Raw genomic sequence first — 10,014 nt, 5'->3', positions numbered from 1 at the left:
TACTAAAGTCCATGCACACCACATCCACTGAAGAGAGGGGGAGGAGGAGAGAGGAGGAGGGGAGAGGGGAGAGGAGAGAGGAGGGGGGGGGGAGAGGAGAGAGAGAGGAGGGGAGAGAGGAGAGAGGGGAGGAGAGGAGAGAGAGAGGGGGAGGGGGAAGAGAGAGGAGAGGGGGAGAGAGAGAGGAGAGGCGGGAGGGGGAGAGAGGAGAGGGAGAGGGGGGAGAGAGGAGGGGGGAGGGGAGATAGAGAGTGCCTTTGAACTCAGACATCCAATGTGGAGAGGAGGGGAGTGATAGAGAGTGCCTTTGAACTCAGACATCCAATGAGTGGAGGGGGAGAGGAGAAGGGGAGGAGAAGGGGGGGGGTTACTTCAACCCAAACCTCCCAAACAACAATTTGCAGGCAGTGCTTTTTTCCTTCAAACTAACCATAGCCATGTTTTCATTTTCAAACCAAATTAAGGGTACTTACAGCTGTGTGGACATTTGTTCAGTCATTCAGAGCTCAGACCTCCATCTTGTAAAGACTGATTGGGGCACACCACTTGCAGAGACTGATTGAGGCACACCACTTCCTGGTTTTATAGTCCCTCCCCCCTGCCGCCTGCGGGGGCAGCAGAGAGAATGGGGAATTTTGTAAAATCATTAATATCTCTGTCATATTTAATCGACGGGAAAAATCCTCGGCACACATACGGCGGAGGGGGGCTCTGAGCGAGGTGGCCAAAAGTGACGGCCGTAGGTGGCGGCGTTCTCTGGGAAATCGCAGCACAGATCGCCAAAACCGGTCAAGAACAGTTTTAGTAATATACTAGAGCAAGTGCAGACCCGTTGGGTCTGTTCCCCCAAGGGTGTATTGTGGGTGGGGGGGGGGGGGAGGCGGCAAGCAGCGTCACACACTAATACCCCACCCTCCCGCACTCACGCCAATGGAGGGGGAGAGAGAGAGAGAGAGGGGGGGGGGGGGGGGAGGGGGAGAGAGAGGGGGGGGGGAGAGGGGGGGGGGAGAGGAGAGGTGGTGGAGAGGAGGGGGGAGAGATAGAGAGTGCCTTTTAACTCAGACATCCAATGAAGAGAGGGGGATAGAAGAGGGGGGGGGGGAGAGGAGAGGGGGAGAGGAGGAGAGGAGAAGGGGGGAGAGGAGAGAGGGGAGGTTACTTCAACCCAAACCCCACAAACAACAATTTGCAGGCAGTGCTTTTTTCCTTCAAACTAACCATAACCATGTTTTCATTTTCAAACCAAATTAAGGGTACTTACAGCTGTGTGGACATTTGTTCAGTCATTCAGAGCTCAGACCGCCATCTTGTAGAGACTGATTGGGGCACACCACTTGCAGAGACTGATTGAGGCACACCACTTCCTGGTTTTATAGTCCCTCCCCCCCTGCCGCCTGCGGGGGCAGCAGAGAGAATGGGGAATTTTGTAAAATCATTAATATCTCTGTCATATTTAATCGACGGGAAAAATCCTCGGCACACATACGGCGGAGGGGGGTCTCTGAGCGAGGTGGCCAAAAATGACGGCCGTAGGTGGCGGCGTTCTCTCGGAAATTGCAGCACAGATCGCCAAAACCGGTCAAGAACAGTTTTAGTAATATACTAGACCAAGTGCAGACCCGTTGGGTCTGTTCCCCCAATGTGTGATTGTGTGTGTGGGGGGGAGGGAGGCGGCAAGCAGCGTCACACACTAACTACCCGCTCGCGCATGGATGGAGGAGAGAGAGAGAGGAGGAGGGGGGAGGGGGAGGGGGGGGGGGGGGAGAAGAGAGGGGGGTAGGGGGAGGGGGGAGAGGGAGGGGAGGGGGAGGGGAGAGAGGAGGGGAGAGAGAGAGTGCTTCATTGAACTCAGACATCCAATGAAGAGAGGGGGTGAGAGGAGATGGGCTCAGACCCCCATCTTGTAGAGACTAATTGGGGCACACCACTTCCTGGTTTTATAGACCCTCCCCCCTGCCGCCTGTGGGGGCAGCAGAGAGAATGGGGAATTTTGTAAAATCATTAATATCTCTGTCATATTTAATCGACGAGAAAAAATCCTCGGCACACATACGGCAGAGGGGGGCTCTGAGCGAGGTGGCCAAAAATGACGGCCGTAGGTGGCGGCGTTCTCTGGGAAATCGCAGCACAGATCGCCAAAACCGGGCAAGAACAGAGTTTTAGTAATATACTAGACCAAGTCTGTTCCCCCAACGTGTGTGTGTGTGTGTGTGGGGGGGGAGGCGGCAAGCAGCGTCACACACTAACTACCCCCTCACGCTAATGGAGGGGACGAGGGGAGAGAGAGAGGGAGGGGGGAGGAGAGGAGGGGGGCGCGGAGAGGGGGTTAGAGGAGGAGGGGGGGGGGGGCGAGGGGGGAAGAGAGAGTGCATTTTTTATTTAAACCCAAACAACTATTTGCAGGCAGTGCTTTTTTACCTCTAACCATATTTTCATTTTCAAACCAAATTAAGGGTACTCACAGTGATGTAGACATTTGTCAGTGTCATTCAAAGCTCTGATTGAGGCACACCACTTGCAGAGACTGATTGAGGCACACCACCACTTCCTGGTTTTATAGTCGCTCCCCCTCCCTCCAGCAGGGGCAGCAGAGAGAATGGGGAATGTTGTAAAAACATTAATATCGCTGTCAATTTTCATCGACGGGAAAAATCCTCGGCACACACGCGGCGGAGCGAGGTGGCCAAAAATGACGGCCGTAGGTGGCGGCGTACTCTCGGAAACAGCAGCACAGAAAACCGAAACCGGTCAAGAACAGTTTTAGTAATATAGATAGATAAAGCAAGTTTATCCTGACCCGAATGTGTTCATCAGAATTCTTCAGAATTAATGTTGTGCTATCAATAATGAAAGAAAATGCCAACCATCTCCAGAAATAAGAAATTATTCTTGCCTCCATGCATATCTGTAGCTGTAGGGCAGTCGGATACCTCCCCACTACTTCAAAGATAGTTCCTGCACTTGACAATATTTTTTGGCCACAGTTGACACACAATTCATCGGAATTCTTCAGTATTCATGTTGTACTATCAATAATGAAAGAAAATGCCAATCATCTCCAGAAATGATAAGAAATTCTTCTCGCCTCCAAGCATATCCGTAGCCTAGGAACACTTCTCTGTAGGGGGAAATGTAACTCCACTCAGCAATTCAGAGGGAAATGCTAAATTGCAATATATGCAGCCCCATGGCTCAATAACAGGCGTATCTTTCCACAAGGTGGCAGCCATCAGGAAACCAGTCCCTTCGGCCCACAACACCTGTAATATCCCTAGAAAAGTCCATTTGGCGCACAGTAGGCGTATTAGCCCTTCAACTGGATAGGTTATGTCCATTCTGCCCACAGCACTCGTTCTATCCTCCACAGCCACCCCCAAAACAATCCCTTCGGCCTGCAAAGCCCTACTAGCCCAAGAAAGATCTCTTTGGCCCGCAATGGCCATAATAGACCCACAACCCAACGCAAAAAGCCTACAATGCCGATACCGTCCCATCAGCCGGCCAGAAACCAGTCCCTTAAGGCCATAATGTAAATCTTCTCTGTGCCTATTCCAGCTTTTTTTTCCTCTCTCACTTCCCTCTCCCGCCTCTTTCTCTCTCCCTCCTCCCCTCTCTCCCCTTCCCCAACACTCCCCCAAGTATTGCCACACCAACATTTTTTGTCCAGCGCTAACATGATGTCCCAAGTCCTGTACTCAATGCTCTGATTAATGAAGACATGCTTGACAAACTGCTTCTTCATCACCCTGTCTGTCTATCTGTGTTATCGCTTTCAGAGAATCATGCACTCGTACTATTTGGGGGTCTCTGCGTCCTCCTACAACATTCTCCTGGGCTCTGCTGCCATTTACAGTGTAAGTCCTGCTGCTGCTGCTGCTGCTGCACTGATTTAACTTCCCACTTTGCACTTCTCCAAGTTAAATTCAACCTGTCATTCCTTGGCCCACATTTCCAGTTGATCTAGACCCTGCTGCAATTTGGGAGAGTCTGTCGCTTTTGAAATCCTGTATATCACCAATTTTTCTGCTGCTACTGCTGTCCACAAACTTACTGAGAGAAAGAGAGGGGGAGAGTGAATAGTACGAGTGCATAATTCTCTGAAAGTGATAACACATAGATAGACAGATTGGGTAGTGAAGAATCAGCAGTTTGTCAAGCTTGCTCGCCTTCATCAGTCAGAGCATTGGGTAGAAGTTGGTAGGGACATCATGTTGGAGCTGCTGTACAAAAGATGTTGATGTGTGTGTGTGTATATAGCAATACTTGGGGAGTGAGTGTTTGTGTGTGTGTGTGTGGGGTGTGAATGTTGGTGTGTTTGAGTGTTGTGTGCGTGTTTTGTGTGAGCGTGTGTGTGCTGCTATTCTGGTCACAGCCCAACTACAAGAAACATTCATTGTTAGAAGCAGTGAGTGGTGAAAAGATTCACAAGGATGTTTATTGATGCTGGAGTGAATGCTTGTGTTATAAGGAAATACTTGACCTGCTGGAACTTTACTCCCCAAACTGGACCAAAGGAAGCGGAAGGGTGAGATGGTGACTTTATAGAAGTATACTAGAAGTATAGAAGTATACTAGACTAAGTGGGACCCGTTGGGAGGGCTGGTCCCCAAAGCAATATTCCACCTCTCCACCAATTCCAATAAGAGAAACTATCAACTAACAGAAAAAGAAGACAAAAAAGAAATTACAAATAACAAGATTGTGGAGATAGATCCAGGAGATGTTAAGTATAATTATTCATCCAATACCAAACTCAAGTTTCAACCCTGATTTTGTGTTAAACCAATTCACTTTTTTAAGAATTCAATTAAGACTAATCTTATTTTTTCCATATGCAAGGTCTCTGTCATTTCCGTAAATCAACATTATAATTGTGGGAGCTGCTGGTTTTTTCCAAAATTATAGTATTAATTTTTTCGCTATTATTAGACTGTAATCAAGAAAGCGTCTCTGACTTATCGTAAAGTTTATGCTAACTTCCAATAATCCTAATATCATCAATTTTGGTTCTGGGTCCAGTTGGTTATTGATAACTTCAGAAATATTTTTTAAAATGTCTGTCCAAAAAATTTGAACTTTTATACAAGTTACAAAAGTATGGGTTAAGTTTGCTTCTTGAAATTGACATTGATCACAAAGAGGGGATAATGGATTCTTCGGGTGGCAGCTCTGTCCCTCAAGCCTGATGCGCTGGCAGTTCCCTCACGGCTGGTGGGCTGGCAGTTGATTCATGGCTATTCCTTGAAATTCCATTTCAAGCAGGGTGCAAGGCCACCGAATTCAAGTGCAGTTTCATACCACTTCAAGCAGGGTGCAAGACCACCAAAGCCAGGTGCAGTTACCTACCATTTCAGGCAGGGTGCAAGGCCACCGAATTCAAGTGCAGTTTCTGACCACTTCAAGCAAGTTGCAAGGCCACCGAATTCAAGTGCAGTTTCAACCCACTTCAAGCAGGATGCAAGGCCACCAAATTCAAGTGCAGTTTCATACCAGTTCAAGCGGGATCGAATTCCACCAAACTCAAGTGCAGTTTCATACCACTTCAAGCAGGGTGTCATGCCACCAAATTCAAGTGCAGTTTCATACCACTTCAAGCACGGTGCAAGGCCACCAAATTTAAATGCAGTTTCATACCATTTCATGCAGGGTGCAAGGCCATGACATTCAAATGCAGTTTCATACCATTTCAAACAGGGTGAAATCATAAAACTACCATAAACCCACACAAAACACCACACTCACAGTTCAGTAGACATTCAGTTTATTCAGTTGATTCACAGCTCAGACAGTCGTGACCTCTCCCTCCTCCATCATGCAGCGACTGAGCCACACCCACACTTCCGGGTTTTATAATCCTCCCCCTTCCCACCGGAAAAGATGTGGCCTTCATTGCGTGCTTGACATGAGAAAGATTCTCAACATTTTTAAAACACTAATAACACTTATTTTTCATTGATGGGGAAGAATCCTCTGCACCTGATGAGCGGAAGGGGACTGAGTAAGATGGCCAAAACCACAGCCGGAAGTGGTAGCCTTCCATCTGAAATCAATATAAAATGCAAACAGGAAGTTGTCAATTTTAGACCACCAGCTATTTGCAGTGCTTTTACTTCAACCCAAACCACCACCAACCATTTGCACTGTTTTTACTTCAACCTAAACCGTCACCAGCCATTTGCAGTGTTTTTACTTCAAGCCAAAACGCCGCCAGCCATTTGCAGCGCTTTTAACCATATAACAATTACAGCACGGAAACAGGCCATCTCGGCCCTACAAGTCCGTGCCGAACAACTTTTTTCCCTTAGTCCCACCTGCCTGCACTCATACCATAACCCTCCATTCCCTTCTCATCCATATGCCTATCCAATTTATTTTTAAATGATACCAACGAACCTGCCGCCACCACTTCCACTGGAAGCTCATTCCACACCGCTACCACTCTCTGAGTAAAGAAGTTCCCCCTCATGTTACCCCTAAACTTCTGTCCCTTAATTCTGAAGTCATTTCCTCTTGTTTGAATCTTCCCTATTCTCAAAGGGAAAAGCTTGTCCACATCAACTCTGTCTATCCCTCTCATCATTTTAAAGACCTCTATCAAGTCCCCCCTTAACCTTCTGCGCTCCAGAGAATAAAGACTTAACTTATTCAACCTATCTCTGTAACTTAGTTGTTGAAACCCAGGCAACATTCTGGTAAATCTCCTCTGTACTCTCTCTATTTTGTTGACATCCTTCCTATAATGGGCGACCAAAATTGTACACCATACTCCAGATTTGGTCTCACCAATGCCTTGTACAATTTTAACATTACATCCCAGCTTCTATACTCAATGCTCTGATTTATAAAGGCTAGCATACCAAAAGCTTTCTTTACCACCCTATCTATATGAGATTCCACCTTCAAGGAACTATGCACGGTTATTCCCAGATCCCTCTGTTCAATTGTATTCTTCAATTCCCTACCATTTACCATGTACGTCCTATTTTGATTTGTCCTGCCAAGGCGTAGCACCTCACATTTATCAGCATTAAACTCCATCTGCCATCTTTCAGCCCATTTTTTCCAAATGGCCTAAATCTGTAGACTTTGGAAATCCCCTTCATTATCCACAACACCCCCTATCATCTGCATACTTACTAATCCAATTTACCACCCCTTCATCCAGATCATTGATGTACATGACACACAACAAAGGACCCAACACAGATCCCTGAGGCACACCACTAGTCACTGGCCTCCAACCCGATAAACAGCCATCCACCATTACCCTCTGGCTTCTCCCATTCAGCCACTGTTGAATCCATCTTGCTATTCCGGCATTTATACCCAACAGTTTAACCTTCTTAACCAACCTTCCATGAAGAACCTTGTCAAAGGCCTTACTAAAGTCCATATAGACAACATCCACTGCTTTACCCTCGTCAATTTCCTAGTAACCTCTTCAAAAAATTCAAGAAGATTAGTGTAACATGACCTTCCAGGCACAAATCCGTTGACTGTTCCTAATCAGACCCTGTTTATCCAGATGCTTATATATATTATCTCTAAGTATCTTTTCCATTAATTTTCCCACCACTGACGTCAAACTAACAGGTCTATAATTGCTAAGTTTACTCTTAGACCCCTTTTTAAGCAATGGAACAACATGCGCAATACGCCAATCCTCGGGGACTATTCCCGTTTCTAATGACATTTGAAATATTTCTGTCATAGCCCCGGCTATTTCTACACTAACTTCCCTCAATGTTCTAGGGAATATCCTGTCAGGACCTGGAGACTTATCCACTTTTATATTTTTCAAAAGTGTCAGTACTTCTTTTACTTTGAAACTCATAGTATCCATAGCTACTCTACTCGTTTCCCTTACCTCACATAATTCAATATCCTTCTCCTTGGTGAATACCGAAGAAAATAAATTGTTCAATATCTCCCCCATCTCTTTTGGCTCTGCAGATAGCTGCCCACTCTGTCTCTCCAATGGACCAATTTTATCCTTTTGCTATTAATATAGCTGTAGATACCCTTTGGATTTACTTTCACCTTACTTGCCAAAGCAACCTCATATCTTCTTTTAGCTTTTCTAATTTCTTTCTTAAGATTCTTTTTACATTCCTTATACTCCTCAAGCACCTCATTTACTTCATGCTGCCTAGAATGATTGTAGATCTCCCTCTTTTTCCAAACAAGATGTCCAATTTCCCTTGAAAACGAGGGCTCTTTCCAATTTTTACTGTTTCCTTTCAACCGAACAGGAACATAAAGATTCTGTACTCTTAAAACCCTTTAAATGTCCTCCATTTCTCTTCTACATCTTTCCCATAAAACAAAATGGCCCAGTTCACTCCTTTTAAATCATCTCGCATCTCATCAAAGTTAGCCTTTCTCCAATCAAAAATCTCAACCCTAGGTCCAGTTCTGACCTTCTCCATAATTATATTGAAACTAATGGTATTGTGATCACTGGACCCGAAGTGCTCCCCAACGCATACCTCCGCCACCTGTCCCGTCTCATTTTCTAACAGGAAGTCCAGCACTGCCCCTCCTCTAGTAGGTACCTCTACGTATTGCTGCAAAAAACTATCCTGCACACATTTTACAAACTCCAAACCATCCAGCCCATTTACTGAATGTGTTTCCCAGTCTATGTGTGGAAAGTTGAAATCTCCCACAATCACTACCTTGTGCTTACTACTAATATCTGCTATCTCCTTACATATTTGCTCTTCCAATTCTCGTTCCCCATTTGGCGGTCTATAATATACCCCTATAAGTGTTGCTACACCTTTCCCACTTCTCAGTTCCACCCAAATAGTCTCCCTAGACGAGCCCTCCAATCTATCCTGCCAAAGCACTGCTGTAATATCTTCCCTGACTAGCAATGCAACACCTCCACCTCTTGCCCCTCCAATTCTATCACACCTAAAGCAACGAAATCCTGGAATATTTAGTTTCCAATCACAGCCCTCCTGCAACCATGTTTCACTGATCGCCACAACATCATACTTCCAGGTGTCTATCCAGACTCTAAGCTCATCCACCTTTCTTGCAATGCTCCTAGCATTAAAATATACACATTTAAGAAACCCCCCGTCTCTTCTTCTCTGTTTATTTCCTTTTTTTCTTTCTCCTCTTGTGTCCGAGTGCTTCCCTTTTCTGCTTCCTGCCTCCCATTCTGTCTACTAGCTTTCTCTATTTGAGTCCCTCGCCCCAACCATTCTAGTTTAAAGTCTCCCCAGTTGCCTTTGCAAATTTCCCCGCCAGGATATTGGTCCCCCTCGGGTTCAAGTGCAACCCATCCTTTCTGTACAGGTCCCACCTTCCCCAAAAGAAGTCCCAATGATCCAGAAACTTGAATCCCTGCCCTCTGCACCAGTCTTTCAGCCACGCATTTATCCTCCACCTCGCTCCATTCCTACTCTCACTGTCGCGTGGTACAGGCAGTAATCCTGAGATTGTTACCTTTTTGGTCCTTTTCCTTAACTCTCCTCCCAACTCCCTAAATCCTCCCTTCAGGACCTCTTCCCTTTTTTTTACCTATGTCATTTGTACCTATATGTACCACGACCTCAGGCTCCTCTCCCTCTGATTTCAGGATATCTTGGATGCGTTGAGACACGTCCGAGACCTTGGCACCAGGGAGGCAGACCACCATCCTGGTCTCCCGACTGCGTCCACAGAATCGCCTATCCGACCCCCTAACAATAGAGTCCCCAATTACTATTGCCCTCTTCTTTTTTTCCCTACCTTTCGGAGCAACAGGGCCGGTCTCTGTGCTGGAGGCCCGTCCGCTGTCGCTACCCCCGGGTAGGCTGTCACCCCCATCCGTACTCAAACAGGAGTACTTATTTGCAAGGTGTACCGACATTGGAGTACTCACTCGTTCCTGCCTCTGCCCCTTGCCCTTCCTTAGCGTGACCCACATGTCTCTCTCCCGTGGTTTTGGAGTGACCACCTCCCTATAACTCCCCTCTATGACCTCCTCACTCTCCCTGATCAGACAGAGGTCATCGAGCT

The sequence above is a fragment of the Leucoraja erinacea genome, unplaced genomic scaffold, assembly GCF_028641065.1.
Source record: "Leucoraja erinacea ecotype New England unplaced genomic scaffold, Leri_hhj_1 Leri_433S, whole genome shotgun sequence".
Taxonomy (NCBI): domain Eukaryota; kingdom Metazoa; phylum Chordata; class Chondrichthyes; order Rajiformes; family Rajidae; genus Leucoraja; species Leucoraja erinaceus.
The sequence above is the reverse complement of the archived record's forward strand: the minus strand, read 5'-3'. Positions refer to the sequence as shown.